This window comes from Jaculus jaculus, chromosome 8 (assembly GCF_020740685.1).
Source record: "Jaculus jaculus isolate mJacJac1 chromosome 8, mJacJac1.mat.Y.cur, whole genome shotgun sequence".
In the NCBI taxonomy this organism is placed as follows: Eukaryota; Metazoa; Chordata; class Mammalia; order Rodentia; family Dipodidae; genus Jaculus; species Jaculus jaculus.
In genome coordinates, this window is record NC_059109.1 from 94,164,176 (window position 1) to 94,180,180 (window position 16,005).

General features: G+C 37.5%; 2 pseudogenes; one reads left to right on the forward strand and one right to left on the reverse strand.

The window, feature by feature from the left end:
- Positions 1 to 705: 705 nt before the first annotated feature.
- LOC123462877 lies at positions 706 to 1,450 on the reverse strand (annotated as a pseudogene).
- Positions 1,451 to 1,833: 383 nt separating this feature from the next.
- On the forward strand, positions 1,834 to 2,221 carry LOC101597998 (annotated as a pseudogene).
- Positions 2,222 to 16,005: the final 13,784 nt, after the last annotated feature.

Genomic DNA, 16,005 nt, shown 5'->3' on the forward strand with positions numbered 1-16,005 from the left:
GATGTTCAGAGAAAGTCTCAGATTTCCCACAGTCTCTTCCCTCAATGTGATTAATTTGCTCAAGTGACACAAACAACTCAAGTAAATGCTTCCTTAAGCTTTCCAATGCATTATGAAGGGTGTTGATTAGGGTGAGATATGTGGAAAGGAGCATGGGACTTCCATTCCCTTTCCCAAAGCACCACCTTTCTGGAAGCTCCAACTGGTACAGTGATCTAGAGCTTCCCAAACCCTGTCATTTTGGATTTTCATGGAGACTTAATGAATAAGCATGATTGAAACATGAACAACTGTGTATCAATGTGATTGGGAGGATCTAATGCAAATTGACTGAAAGAAAGCCCAGAAAGTCTGTCTACTCGGATTCTTTTGTTCTTTCTGTGCAGCATTCCTTCCTTGTACATATGTGACATGACCCTTTCTGAAATGCAGGGTCTTATAACCAACCTTCAGGTAAGGTAGATCAAAGAATAAGCTCCTCCTCCTTCCTTTATTAGACTCAAGAAAGATGAACCTAAAATTACATCCACTTATATTGATCAACATGACTAAGTACAAATGAAGTCAATGGTGTGGCCCATTGTCATTCTGGATCATATCACAATAAAACAAGCCTCCCCTGACCTAAACCCTGGTGATTTGAAAACATATACAAGTGATCATAAACTGTGTGATACCATAATATGAGAAGTTTGGTTCATGAAGTTAGCTGCCCCAGCCCCAGCCCCCTAAGTCATTCCACAGTGATGGCTTATGGTGATAGCTGTGCTCCTTTCACAACACCAGGTGAATACTGTGGTCAGGCATGCTGAGGGCAGTGACCAAGCCTGTATCACTGTGCCCATCCAGTCCATATAGCCAGGATGATGCACTTGCCAGGAAGCTGGAGCCTCTCTTTGATTTCCTCTACTGCAGCTGAGACCAGTCACTCATCAGGCTGTGTCTGTAAATCTATTATGTGTAGGCAGCAGTTGTCAAACAGAAAAGTAAAGATATTGCAAAGCTATGTGGAGCCAGGTTTGCTACATGACCCCAAGAATCTCATACTAATCAAAATGAAATATTGGCTGTTGGCAGGCACTTTTATCCTCAGAGACAATGTCTGTAAGCAGTTGTACTTGATTACCCTCCGAACTTGACAAATTGTGATTTTGTATTTGTCAACACGTTAAAGGATGTAGTTTCCATCTTGCAAATGAGGCTGAACTTTGCACTTCTGAAAAATTACCTTGGTGTTGTACAGGGGCTCAGGCCTGTCCCAGCAGATAATTCTCATACTCTCACAGTGAAGTCTGCAGAGCCACCAGTGGAGATATCTAGTTCATTGTTACCATTCACGTTAAACTCTACCCTGATGTGTCCCCAAAAGGGTTGAGTCCTACTTCTAAGTCCACTCCTAGCAGACCACATCAAAGGAGCCTATTAAAAGCTTCTTTTCACCAGACTTCATGGCTATGCCAGTATCGAGCTAGATGCTGTACACTCACTGTGCTGGACTTACATCTCACAGTATTTTGGAGAGGTCATGGGACTTTTACAGAGAAGTCCGTCTTTACAGTAAAAAGCATATGTTCCAGCACTGTGTTTTATTTATGATTCAGTTGCCAAAGATTTCATGATCAAAATAGTTGTTTCTAAAGTAGTCTTCATGTTAAGCTTCTTCCAGGGCAAAATGTCCTAAAAGAATCACCTACTAGATTTTTTGACTGGAGCAACCATAGTGACAGGAGGTGAAGCAGCAGCTCAGATTGTCCCTCCTATTTCCCCTCCCCTTCCATTCTCTGGTTGACTTCCTGGGTCCCCCCAAAAAGACTCCACTGTCCCCTTCCTGCCATGTCCCAGAAACAAGAAGAGGTGAACCTTTTGAGGAGACAGGCAAGGAGAACCAGGACGCACAGGAGAAAGAAGGCATTCTCCCTCAGAGAGCTGAGGAGGCAAAGCTAAAGACCAAATATCCAAGCCTAGGACAAAAGCCTATAGGCTCCGACTCCTCATGAAGAGGCTCCAGAAAGGGCAAAAGGATTTTGGCTCGGGAGAATACAGCATGGCCAAAGCCATGAGCAAGCAGCTGCCAAGTGCAGGTCCAGACGAGAGCCTGGTGACTGGTGACCACATGCCCACCCCTCAGGATCTACCATAGAGAGCATCCTCATTAGTCACCGCAAGCTTGCTGGGTAACCTTACTCCAGACTCCTCACCCACTGGATTTTCTATATTGTAGACAGGGAATGGGCACCTACCCAGAGCTCAGCTTGCTAGCCAGGAAAATCATGTCGCCCGGGGCTGCTGAGACGTTTCTGTAAAATGAAGAAAGAAGGAAGGGTCTCTGGGTTCTTTGCTTTCATTGAGACTTGTACATGCTCATTGTAGCCCAGAAGAGGTCCCAGAAATAGAAAAGATGAGGATTGGATAATGCTGCAAACTTTATCTTTTGTGAGGAATGCATAAGATATGATGTCTCCTTTTGAAAGAGAATGTCCCAAAATTGGCTAGGCTAAGCCTTAGGATGGTGTGGCAGGTTTAATATCACAAGGCTAACCTCCCTCATCATTGGGAAAGGTAGACTGAAAAAGACATGTTTTCTGTGCTTTAAGTGTTTGTCCCTTAGGCTGCTGTGCTTCATGTTTCCATTATGGCAGGTTTAGAGAACCCTCAAAAAGAAAAGGCTATGTGCTTGCCTAAAACTACAGTGCCTACCCAACTTCCTTCACCTAGTACCTCTTACCCTTGCTCTGGTTCTCAAGTGATGCAACGATTGATGAACATTGTTCTTGGAAAAATGGGCACTGCCTATCTCTTGCAGCATGTTGCTTTTGAAAGTATTGTGGGGTGGTGGATATGTATGAGTTTTATATCAGTCCACTCAGTCTTAGCAGTACTAACACAAAGCCTTAATTTGGTTTAAAAAAAGAAAAGAATCATCTATTTAAATACTAAGTAGATAGCTCAATGGTTAAAATTGTCATGGTATAAATGCACGCATATACATATACATCATACACACAGAAAGAGACAATGGGCAGCTCAAATTTTTACTTGTGCCCTGCCATACCTTGGAAAGGAACTTTATGACCTAATGTCACTGCTTGGAAATAAGGCAGGATATAAGTAAAATCTGAAGATTGACTAATTTAAAAAACACAACTTGAGTTCCATGGGGAAATACTCTGAGGATGGTATACAAGTTATTGAAGAGTTTCTCTTGTACTATTCCACTCAGAGAAATTGGGCGATCCAGAATCATTCTTCTGCAAGTTTGTCAGTTAAAGAAATGTAATCAATGCTATCATATCATATCTAAAAGTTCTATCCCTCTCTAAAGTTATGGAGATATTTATCTGACCAAGTGAGTAGAGATCGGCTCTGCTTTTGGGGTCACGTAGGCAGGCATTCCCATGGGCAGATCCTTGCAATGGAAGTTTGCTACATAGCAAAGGTGTCTGAACAGGGAGAAACAGCAAACAACCCAATGGCTGACCCATAGAATTTACCATCAGCTTCAAGACAGAAAGGTGGTGGTGAGAAAATTAGAGTACTTTTTTTTTTTTTTTTTTGGCTTTTTTGTTCTAAGACTCACCTTATAACTTGCCTTGGGGTGAAAAAGATTAAGGTAGAAAGTGAACAAAGGATCAGAGACAAATAAATTTTGCTTTCTCAGTTTCTTTATGAAGCCTGACTTGATTGCTATCTACTAATAAGAATGAACAAAAACATAACTGCATTAAATATTATGGAAAATTCTTACAATCATAATATTGAGTAAAAGATTCAGGAACAAAAGAGTTCTTCCTGTATAGTTTCATTAACAGCAAGTAAAAAAAATAGGCCAACCATATCTGAGGGTATGGTTCAGTGGAATAAAAGAGCTTGCCTTTTAAGCATGACTATCTAAGTTAGGATCCCTAGAACCCACGTCAAGCTGGGCATAGTGGCACAAACATTTGTAATTGTAAGACTCCTGTGTTGACATTTGGTGTGGAGACTATAGAATCCTGGTAGCAATGAACAAGGCTCTGCATTAATCAAGGGAGAAGATGAGGACCAACTAATACCAGAGGCTGTCCTCTGAACTCAAGACACACATGTGCCCACAATTACACACATGAACACACACACACATACACCAAGAAATCATGTATAGTTAGAAGTCATGGGAGTGGTTTACCTTAGCAAAACTGAAACTGGAAGGGGCAGGCAGAAAGTTCTGGAGATACTAATAAAATTGTTTCTTGCTTATCATAGGAATCATCTGTTTTTATTTTTTTATATAGCTAGTTTTCCTTGCCTCTCCTCAATTAACACATTTATTCATTTTGGAAATTCAAGCAACAGTAATTATAGCACCTTTGTAGAACATCATGAGTCATAAGTTCAGGACAGGGAAAAGAAAGAAAGAAAGAAAGAAAGAAAGAAAGAAAGAAAGAAAGAAAGAAAGAAAGAAAGAAAGAAAGAAGGGAGGGAGGGAGGGAGGGAGGGAGGGAGGGAGGGAGGGAGGGAGGGAGGGAGGGAGGGAGGGAGGGAGGAAGGAAGGAAGGAAAGAGAGAGAGAGAGAGAGAGAGAGAGAGAGAGAGAGAGAGAGAAAGGGCGAGCAATGTATTAAAGCCAGTCTAAAGAAAGCAATAATTCTCATGTACATGACTAGAAGTGCTCAAGACTTGTGTCATTCAGCTTTGAGTCACAGCTACCTTAGTGGTTTGGAGAGGGGAGAAAAAGAAAAATAATCAAGACAAAATTTACCAACTTTGAATCTGAATTAAATCTTAGAAAGCTGATATAAAACACTATGTTTTATGCTTTTCTCTTTCTCCCCCAAAAAGGAATGGTTCGTTTGATCACCAATGACTAAATAATTTATCTGATGTTTGTAACAGAACTTTTATGATTACTTTTTCAAGAAATATTGATTAGCTGGGCGTGGTGGCACACTCCTTTAATCCCAGCACTCGGGAGGCAAAGGTAGGAGGATCGCTTTGAGTTCAAGGCCACCCTGAGACTACAAAGTTAATTCCAGGTCAGCCTGGACAGAGTGAGACCCTGCCTCAAAAAACCAAAAAAAGAAATATTAACTAATGTTGCTTCAGTTTTGCACAGCTCTTATTTTCCTTTATCACTGGATTGATGAATATTTTTAATCTTTTAAATATCATATATTCCTTCATGCAAGTGACATCTATATGTCACATCCTATAGACAGTTTTCTATGGTAATAGGGATATAAATGTTGGTCTGAGTTTAAACCACCAAAGTAAACAGTTTACTCTTTATTGAAATCTTAACATGAAGAACATAAGGATTTTCTTTTATAATATCACTAGAAAATCCTCAAAAAAATATACTGGGTCTTATTGTGCAGTCCAGGCTTTGTATGAAACTCACAAGTCCTCATGCTTCAGCCTTCTGAATGCTGAGACTATAGCATGTACCATGTGCCTGGCTGGTCTTCTGCAATTGTGACTTTCATGTAATAGAGAAGAGGCACTAGGGAGTTTCAACTGAGCTTGACACTAATACTTTGTACTTAAGTATCTGAGAAGCACAGTTAAACCATTCTCTAAGCCTGTTTTCATTATTTAAAATGGAAGTCTTATTGCTTTGGTGATTATTATGAAAACTAAATGAACTCTGTAAAACAACCAGAGCAACTGCCTAGGAAATGGACAGAATGAGAGTTGCAATTTAGATACTAAGGAAACATTTGATACTACAAATGACAAAATTCATGTTTCAAAAAATAAAGCTGCATACATTAAAGCATTGTTCAATTTAACTAATCAATAATACTATAGAAATACTGTCAAGGGAGAATTTGAAGATCTGCCAAATATAGATAAATACAAAGAACTGTACATATAGAGAGATAGGAATGCAGAAATGCATTTTCTAACAGAAGTGAAACTGCACAGCATTCTCTCAGGAAAAAAATATCTAGTGAGGTTAGAGTTATCAAATTGCTATAAGTGAAGTATATTTCTACTAGGAAAAATTCATTTATGGGCTGGAGAGATGGCTTAGCAGTTGAGGCACTTGCCTGTGAAGCCTAAGGACCCATGTTCAATACCCAAGTACCCACATAACCAAGATGCAAAAGGTGGTGCACACATCTGGAGTTCATTGGTAGTGGCTGGAGGCCCTAGCACACCCATTCTCTGTGTCTGTCTCTCAAATAAGTAAATAAATAAAATATTTTTTAAAAATACATTCAGGGCTGGGGAAGTTGCTTAGTGGTTAGGGCATTTGCCTGTGAAGCCTTCGGACCGCTGTTTGATTCCCCATGACCCATGTAAGCAAGATGCACAAGGGGGCTCATGTGCCTGGTGTTCATTTGCAGTAGCTTGAGACCCTGGCACACACATTCTCTCCCCCTCTCTCTTTCTCACCCCCACCCTCTCTAATAAATAAATAATACATTTAAAAAATCCATTCACATTGCTATTCACAAGAGTTATTTATCTGTTAGGAGATTCCTATACAATAATTACTCTCTCTACAAAACTGTAATCAACAGTAAAATAGTAAACAGTAAACCAATAAAAAATGATACAGACATCTGGTGTATCAGATGATCACCTAGAGTTCACTACCCTTGTCAACTTCCAAGTACTAGATAATTCTCTCTATAAAAGTGTCTATTGTATAGCTAAATGCATACATATAGACATATAATATGTAGAGACTATATATTTGATATATGTTATCTTTGTATCTATGTATATATGTATGTATATGTGTATATGTATGTATATGATTAAAAATAGTTTGAAATACCTGAAATTATACATATCTACATCAAATGTTGCTATTGGATAATGCATATATTGCAAGAATGAATAAGTAAACAGGTGAGTTATTGTCAGAATATTTATTCTAATATATTAACTGACAGATATCATTACTCTCACCTTTTCCCCTCATGTTAGCTAATCTAATTACAAACCTAATCTCTTCTTATTTTTTAAGAAGGAAAGATACCAGTAGAAATCAATAATAATCATAATAAACATATAATTTCTTTTGGATATTTGTGCCACAAGAGTGAATTCTTTGGAGGAACTTAGAACACTGGGTCTTAATTAAAAAAATAATGTTCCTGGGGGACAAGAAAGGAGAAACTTAAAGACAAGTCAAAGAAAAAACTTTTATACAAATATAAAATGACCAATAATTTGGTAGAGGTACTGATCCTGGGGAGCTAGAGTGGAGGACACTGTTTCCTAAGTAGTGCCCTTAAGGAGAAAGGGCCATGGAAAGAGAGCAGCTGCAGAGGGGCACTTGGTGAATAGGCCACAGGCCTCCATCATGTTGCAAACCAATCATTTTCTTTTTTTCCCATCTTTTTTTCTTGAAAGGCAAATTATAATTGCCTGTTAAATTTTCTGCAGTGAAGCAAAGTGTGAAGCATCAGGACTTATGTGTGACAGGTAGTTTATCCATGCTATTACTTAATAATGCTTGGCTCATGCAGGAATGTAACAAGATCAAAAGGGAGGATTCTGAGGCCTGAATGTTCATTCTCATCACATATTTGAGGGATAGCCCCACCAGCAAGAGCTTGGAACAGAACATCAGACTTGTTCTTATGGAATGTTGCTAAGAATAAAATGTAAATGCTCTACCTCCCCACCCCTTTTTTTATCCAAGTCTCCCTCTAGTCACTAACTAGATGCCATCTGAGGCAGAGGAGAGATGCTAACTCCATTGACTCATTGGTCCACAGATTTTTGTCATTTGTTGGCCTGTACCTATGCATCACCAAGAAGCTATTAGGAACATGAAATGGTTTTCCTTTTTCAGCAGAATTTAATTCATCTCAGACCATCTTGAAAGGACAATTCATAATTAAACAACTTAGAAACATAAAGTTCAAACAAGTTTAGTGTTTAAAGAAAAATGATTAAATTGTATCTTAGGATTTATCCATTTAGTTACCTGTAAAGTCTACTTTAACAACAATAACAAATAAGCCATAATAAAATGCCACCATATAGTTACCAGAGAACTTAAAATTCTGATAAGGTATTAGGGAGGATGTGGAACAACTGGAGTGCTCATTATTGATTGAGTTATAAACAGATGTAGCCATTTACAGATTGTGTATTTTACTTTCCAAAGTTGAATAGATGTATACCTTATGCCCATGATTATATATGTGTGAATATATTGCCAAAGCACATGCTCGAAAACTGTCAATGGTGACAATTTTAATACACCCAAACTCGAAATGATCTAAATATCCACAGTAGATAGAATAATGATAAATTCTGGTACATAAAATGGAATGTCATATCATAGGAAAAGTAAACAAAATGCTGCTACATATATCAAAAGGAAAAAAAATCTCTCAAAGTAACAGTCAGACATGCTATATATATGTACATATTATACATATATATATAATATATATATTATACATATATATATGTATAAAATATGTATATTCTATTATTTTATTTATATCATCCCATGAGGCAGAACCATATATGGTAACACAAATAAACATTGGTTTCTTAGGATTCTTAGAATTATAGAAATAATAAGTAAGGGAATGAAGATGGCTTCGAGATACTATGGTTTCTAGATTCCATGCTAGAACTGAGTGGTAATTCCCAGTTTTGGTCATATACATATCAGTGAAAGAGGCAAACACAGAGTGAGTATCACCTCACAGGGCCTTCCTGCCACTGCAAGCTCCAGTTTTATGTGCCACTTAGTGCCTCTGGCTTTATGGGAGTACTGAGGAATTGAACTCTGGTCCTTAGGCTTTATAGGCAAATGCCTTAACTATTGAACCATCTCTCCAGTCATGCGTTCACTTTTTGAAGGTTCATTAGGTTGTATATTTAAACTGTAAACCTTTGTCTATGAAACTGAATTGAAGTATGAGGTGCTCAAATAGGTTTTAAATGCTAAACTTGAGCATGAAAGCTGAGTTTATAAAAGACTTTAAAAACATACATTTTCAAACATTCCTTAATAGAAAGCAATAAAAAAACAGACTCAAGAGATGCATAGTGACTCTTCCCATACCTGAAATTAGAAGCAATATGTACTATGGTCAGAAGAATCAAGACTTACTATCCCCTCTAATTTTTCTATATCCTAATCCCTGGACCTTATAAATATGTTATCTTATAGGAGAAAATGGACTTTGAAAGATATTGATCAAATGATACAGAAATATTCTGTTAAATAAGAGAAATAAGCTTGGTGATCCAGTTTTAAAAAGATGGCTATAGTTACTAATGATGTGTTATATATCTGACACCTATTAAAATGGAAGATTTTAGAAGAAATTATTTTTATTTATTTATTTAAAGAAGAGGCAGAGAGAGAGAGAGAGAGAAACAGAAAAAAAAGAGAAAGAGAGAGGGTGAGCACTCCAGGGCCTCGGGCCACTGCAAACAAATTCCAGAAGCATATGCCACCTTGTGCATCTAGCTTATGTGGGTACTGGGGAATTGAACCTTGGTCCTTAGGCTTTGCAGGCAAGCACCCTAACTGCTAAGACAGCTCTCTAGACCTAAAATGTAGATTTTAAGTGTAGCTTTCAAATACAATGAGAATTATGGTGGGAAATTTCTGTTTGAACTAGCTTCATTAAGTCATTATATATTAATACATATATATGTCAATTTACATCATAAATATGTAAAATTATTATTTGTTTATTTAAATTAATTTTTTTAAAAAGAGACTTTGTAGATGTGATTACGATCATTCTGGATTTCCCAAGTGAATTCAACCTAATCTCATTATTTGTTCAGAGCTGACACTCTTTCCTGCTGTGGTAAGTCAGAGATTCATGGCTGAAGGGATATCACAAAGATGCAGAATTGCCAGTTTGACTATGGGAGGAAAGGACAGTAACTAAGTGATTGGGATGACTTCTTAAATCTGGGAAACCAAGAAGGTCAGGTTTTCCTGGAGTCTACTTACAAAAGGGATCACAGGCCTGTATGATGCACCCCATCTCAGAGCCCTGACCAGCAAAACTCCAATGTGATAAATCTGTATCTAGTACAGTGCTGAGTATATCATTTCCATTTGCCATATCTTCTAGCTAGAAATGCAGAAGGACTCTGTAGAAAAGTACTAGGAAAAGGATAATAAGTTGGCTTCATTTTTTTTCTACACATAAGACTTATTCCAAAAGACCTTTCAGAACCTATGACTCATTCAAATTTGTATGTTTTATGAGGTTATGACTGAAAATTAATGATGATCCTTCCCCACATGATTGCAGATACTCTCTTTGTAAATGTATTCCACAATTCTTTCCTACAGGACACACAAGAGTACAGACTGCCTCTTTCATTCTCAACTTCATTGAGATTTTATTCAAAGAATATAGTGAGTTTCTCTATCTGATGCATCTTAATTTTCAGAGAAAGCTGATATTAATAACTTAAAAGATCCAGTTTGATTCTGATCAACACATCTGATATGTTAGCAAGGATATGTTTGTCCTCATTTAGATTCTTAAAACTAGTCTAAGAGACAAAGATTTTGTCCAAGGAGTTCCTTGGGAAGTATCATCAAAAAGAGTGGGACAATGTAACAAGGAAGAGAGAAAGCTAGTAACAGATGCTTGCACAATAGGAATACTGTTGAGGAGGACAGGCTACAATGCCACTCAGCATTATTAAGAGATGATGAACACACCTCATAATTGTCCCACAAACAAGGAATGAACATGGAGTGTGTGCCTATCAACTCCTCTGCCTTTTGGGCTCAGTGTTGAAGTCAAGAATGCAAAATCCTCAGTGCATCTGGCCTATATTACTCAGTAGAGAACATCTATGATCAGATACCCTACCCAGGTATCAAGAGCGAAAGCAGATGGCACATAACAAACCATCTTTCAAGGACCCCCTACAAGGCCACGGGGTGATAGACTCTGGTAGAGTCAGCAACAGTGGTTATGATCCATTTCAGGGCAAAATAATGTGATGACGAATATATGTTTCACATAACATTTATAGTAGTCTACAATAACTAGAGGTGTAAAAATCAAACCTGCCTTCATTTTGACTAAAAGTTATAATTTCTACATGACAACTGACAAATTGATGTGGTTAATTTTCTTTTCTTTTTTTAAGGTAATTTCAATGACTTTTTGGTAAATCCATATCTGATATTTGGTTACATGTAGTTGGTAATTTTTATGTGATTTTGTTTACATTTTGGTTTTGAAAACATCTTGAGAACTGAGTTGTCTATACTATAAGAATTTTTCTGGACTAAATTCTTCAGGAAATTTAAGTACTACTATACAAACTTGTGAGTAGATGTTGAGATATCATTGCTTCCTTGTAAGTATTTAATGGATTGCAAGACTTTAATGGATGGATCAGAAGGGTTAAAAAAATTACTTATTTATTGCTTAGTTGCTTCAATGTCATCTCTAAAATCCTAATAGTCTCTATTAGTTCCTTCCTTGGGGGCTGATGTCCAAAAGTGCACAGCTGGAAGAGAGATGCACCATGGTATCCCTAGCTTTGGGCCCCAGGATTGTTAAACTGGTGACCTACTTCTAATACATATTACTCCCATGGCTTTGGAGAAGTCACTTAACTTGTTGAGACTTTAATTATCATATCAGGATCACTATCACACAGATAAAGACTGAACTACTGATAAGCAACAGATTAGTATTAACTCAATCAATTCCATACAATCCTATCCATCCATTTTATACATTTTTCCTTTTTTTCTTTCAAATTATCTATCTCCACATTTACCCAAGAGATATTTTTCAAAATAAACTATAGAGAATGTGCATCCCTTTTTTGTCCATCTATAATCTGTTACCTCTCTATGGGTCTGCTCCATCAACAGAATTGCTGACAGGAAGACTTCTGGACAAAACAAAAAGTTTCTTGATAAGCATAAAGCCATCAATTAACCTTCTTTATCCTTTCCATTAGCTTTCATCTTCAATAATGAGGTCTTGAATATGGGATATATAGGTTTATTTCTAAAATGGAAAGATATCATGTATGATTTATTATTGTGGTGTTCAAAGATGCAGTAAATGATGTAGTGCATAACACCCTGTCAAACATTTATTGCATTTATGGGTGAATCTGAAATAAATATACTTAGAGACACCAAATTTTGATAAGCCTTTAGCTTGTGTTTTAGTGCTAAACCTAAAGCTGCCACTCACGTCACACTTATTTTTAACTGGAAATTATACAAAGCAATGATCTACCACTCATTATATTTCTAGCAGTACCTGATGCAAAGACTTGGTGAGTTAAGTTGGTTTTGTGCATGTGCCAAAGTAAATACTCTAATGTGGAGAGTAAAATGGAAAATGTTCAAGAGTAAGATCATGATGTGATATGTGCTGAAGGTCTGTGTGATTATCAAGCCTGGCAGATTATAATTAGCAGAGAAAAAGTGGCCATGGGTTTGCTTTTTAAAATAATATAAGACATTTTTGTTCTATGGTAAAAAGAAAATACAAAGAGAAAGGGAAGGAAGAAGAAGGGTTGGAGAAAAAGAAAATGTTAGAGAGGACAGAAAAGAAGAAGGAAAGAAAAAAACAAAAGCATTATCTATTATTCTCAATTTAATCAGATTTATCTTAAAATCTTACTTAAAAGATAATTCTGGGGGCTGAGCTAATAGCACCACAATACAGTGTGTGTGTATATCCAGAGAAAGACTCTAGGTTCAATTCCCAATATCAATAACATTATCATTAGCTCTGTATAGAACAATACAGTTCAGTCAGAATATCACAATGCCTTCACCTTGTCATTTTAAGAGTAGCATGAAGCAGTCTGTCAAGCCAACAATAATCTGCACTTTTCCCCATTTATTTATCTCTCCATTGTATAATACTTTATAGGAAACAAGCCAACAAAAGTTTGGCTCTGAACACCTACTGCACTAGGCACAGAAGAAAGAGATCAGTAAAAAGTTCATTCCAGTATGATAACACGGGTTGGTGGAGAGGCAGTAAAAAGGTTAAGCTGGAAACAAACTGAGCTGAACATACTTAGTATTAACTCAATTTCATTATTTTCTCCAAGACAATGTCTTATTTGTCTCGCCCTTCTTGGGCTGGAAAAAGAGGAACTCTTGCATGAGAATCATGGTCACAATAACATTGTGGCCATCTCTTCTTAAAGTCACTTAATTTTGGAAGAGAAAACAAGAGAGCTTAGAACAGGGAAATGAGCTCTGATAGTGGTTGCAATTTTATCATTTTGTTTTGTTTGTACATTGTGTCCATTAATCCAATAAGTGTATTTCTTTTCTAAGCATCTGATGCCAAGGAAGGCTTAGTTCAGAGGAGGAACAGAAGAGAAGTTAGTACCCTTCCTATTCATCATAAAGAGTCATGACTGACATTCCTATGCTAAAAGACAGGGACATGGCACATTAACAAGAGAAAAATGTAACAAATGTGTTAAATTGTAGCTTTACATGACACAGGAGCCTGCAGATAAATAACCCAATGACACAGGAACTATCCATTTCCTTTTTCTTTTTGAATTTTTCTAGATAGGATCTTGCTGTAGTCCAGGCTGAACTGAAATAGTCAGGGTTGCCTTGAACTCATGATGATCCTCCTACCTCTGCTTTCCAAATGCTGGGATTAAAGGCATGCACCACCACACCCAGCAGGATTATCCATTTTTAAATTTACAAATGGAGAGGTATTATTTTCATTAGTTTTTTTAAATTAATTAATTTATTTGTTTATTTGTTTATTTATTTATTTGCAATTAGAGAGAGATAGAAGGAAAATAGACAGAGAGAATGGGCATGCCAGGGTCTCCAGCTACTGCAAATGGACTCCAGATGCATGTACCACTTTGTGCATCTGGCTTTATGTAGATGCTTGAGAATCAAACTCAGGTTGTTAAGCTTTGCTAGTAATTGCCTTTAACTACTGAGCAATCTCTCCAGCATCGTTTTTATACATTTCATATTCTCCATTTTTTACTCATTGGGGAAATTCAGCAAGGTCTGTCTGTTCAGCTTTTTCCTCTGTAAAACATTCACTCCTTGAAGGTGTGGGATAGGATCCCTTCTGAAAGACAGTCTTATGGTCTACTATGGGACAAGGTAAGTCAGAGAGCTTTGTGGTTAACTCTAAAATGGAAAATGGGGACATATTTTTAAGACTTATTCTTGCTTTGGGGAAGGGGACGTTGGTTTCCAGGAGCCATGTAGGGGAGCAGAAACTGTAGCTTCTATTGTGTTCAGTGGAGGAAGCATGAGGAGCACAGGAAGGGGAGCTACAAGAGAAGGTAAGAGAGTCTCACTTCATAGAGCTCAAATAACCTAAAACTCACTATGAACTCCAAACTAGCCTGGAACTCACAATCTTCTGACTGCCATTCCCCCAATATTGAGATAATAATATCCCCAGCAATAATGTAGTGACATAAGCCACCACAGCCTGGCAAGAACTTTATCAGACAAACCATGTCTTCACAGTACCCTATGATGCTAAAGGAAAGAAACAGATAACTTATGGTTGGTGCATTGGGAGAACAAGACTTAATGTATAAACAATAGGTCTTTCTGAACTGGGACTCAATGGCTACCATCTGCCTCACAACACCTGAGTCAGTAAACAAATCCAAAACATGTGTCTCATTTTATATATAGAAAAAAATGGGGCATAAAGAGGACAAGTGGCTCATTCAGGGTCATGTGATAAAGAAAATGTACTCTATACCTGGGCTTCAAGGTCACTGAGAATACCTGCTGGGGCAGAGCTGAAAACCTCCTCCCTATAGACCATCTGAGAGAAAGCTGGAAAAAGCTATGCTGCATGCATGCAGTTCCATGGGAGAGAGAGAGAGAAATCACCAGTAGAGGTAACAACAGTGGACACTGCAAGCCTTAAATTTGGCCAGCTAGACTAAATGAGCCAACAGGTGCAATACTGGCATGTCTGTTATGGGAGAAACCAACCACTCTCTACTTGGACTGGAGGCCCGCTCCTTGGAAGGGAATACCTTCCTGATACTGAATACCTATTACAGGGGAATTCATGAGCCCTAGGGGTGTAACATCTGTTGGTATCTAGCTAAATGTATATACTATGATCACCAAACTGCCCAGTAAGCACTTCTCTTAATGTTCATACCCATGTATTAATGCTATTCTCACTTTTGGTTAGAGAAGCTTCTCTTTTCAAATGGCAGTGACCTTGGAATGACTCAGAAGGCACCATGGTGCTGAGAAATGACAGAGGAGTGCTCAGCACTGAAACAACTCTATCACACCTTTCAAGGTCAGGGTCCATTGTGAAAGAGGTGGAGGAAAGAATGTAAGAGTCCAAGGAAGGGTAGGACTCCTTACAATGTGCTCTTCCAGATAAGAAATGGCCTAGAAATCCATGACCTTGTAGTGCCTGGCACTACCTATGCAAGACCATCATAATAGGAGGAAAAGATGATGACATCGAAACAAAAGAGAGACTGATTGAGAGAGGGAAGGGACATGATGGAGAGTAAAGTTGCAAAGGGGAAAGTGGGGCAGGGAGGGAACTACCATGGTTTATTGTCTATAATTATGGAAGTTTTCAATTAAAAAAAGTAATGAAATTTATAAAAATAAAATGTATTCTAGAGGATAAATCAAATATTCTGTTTCCCTGATTTCTGTCTTTCTGGCATTCTTAATTGTTTAGGGTGTCTCATTATTTCACTGGTTTTATGTTGTGTGGTGTATAAGTATATATGTAAGTTTTGAACATCATTATTGTGTTGATCATTTTATTACTGCAAAGTCTTCAGCAGTAACATCTACCATGTTAGTCACTTCTAAGTTATAATTCAGTGGCATTAATACATTCTCGTTTCCATACAATGACCGACCCATATCTATATTTTCTTCTACCCCAACAGAAACTGTATATGCATTAAACAATAATTTCCCAATCTCATGTTATTCCTCTACCCCTGGCAATCACTCCTGAATGTCATTGTCTAACAAAAAGAAATACTAACTTGTGAGATTGAATTATAATAAAAC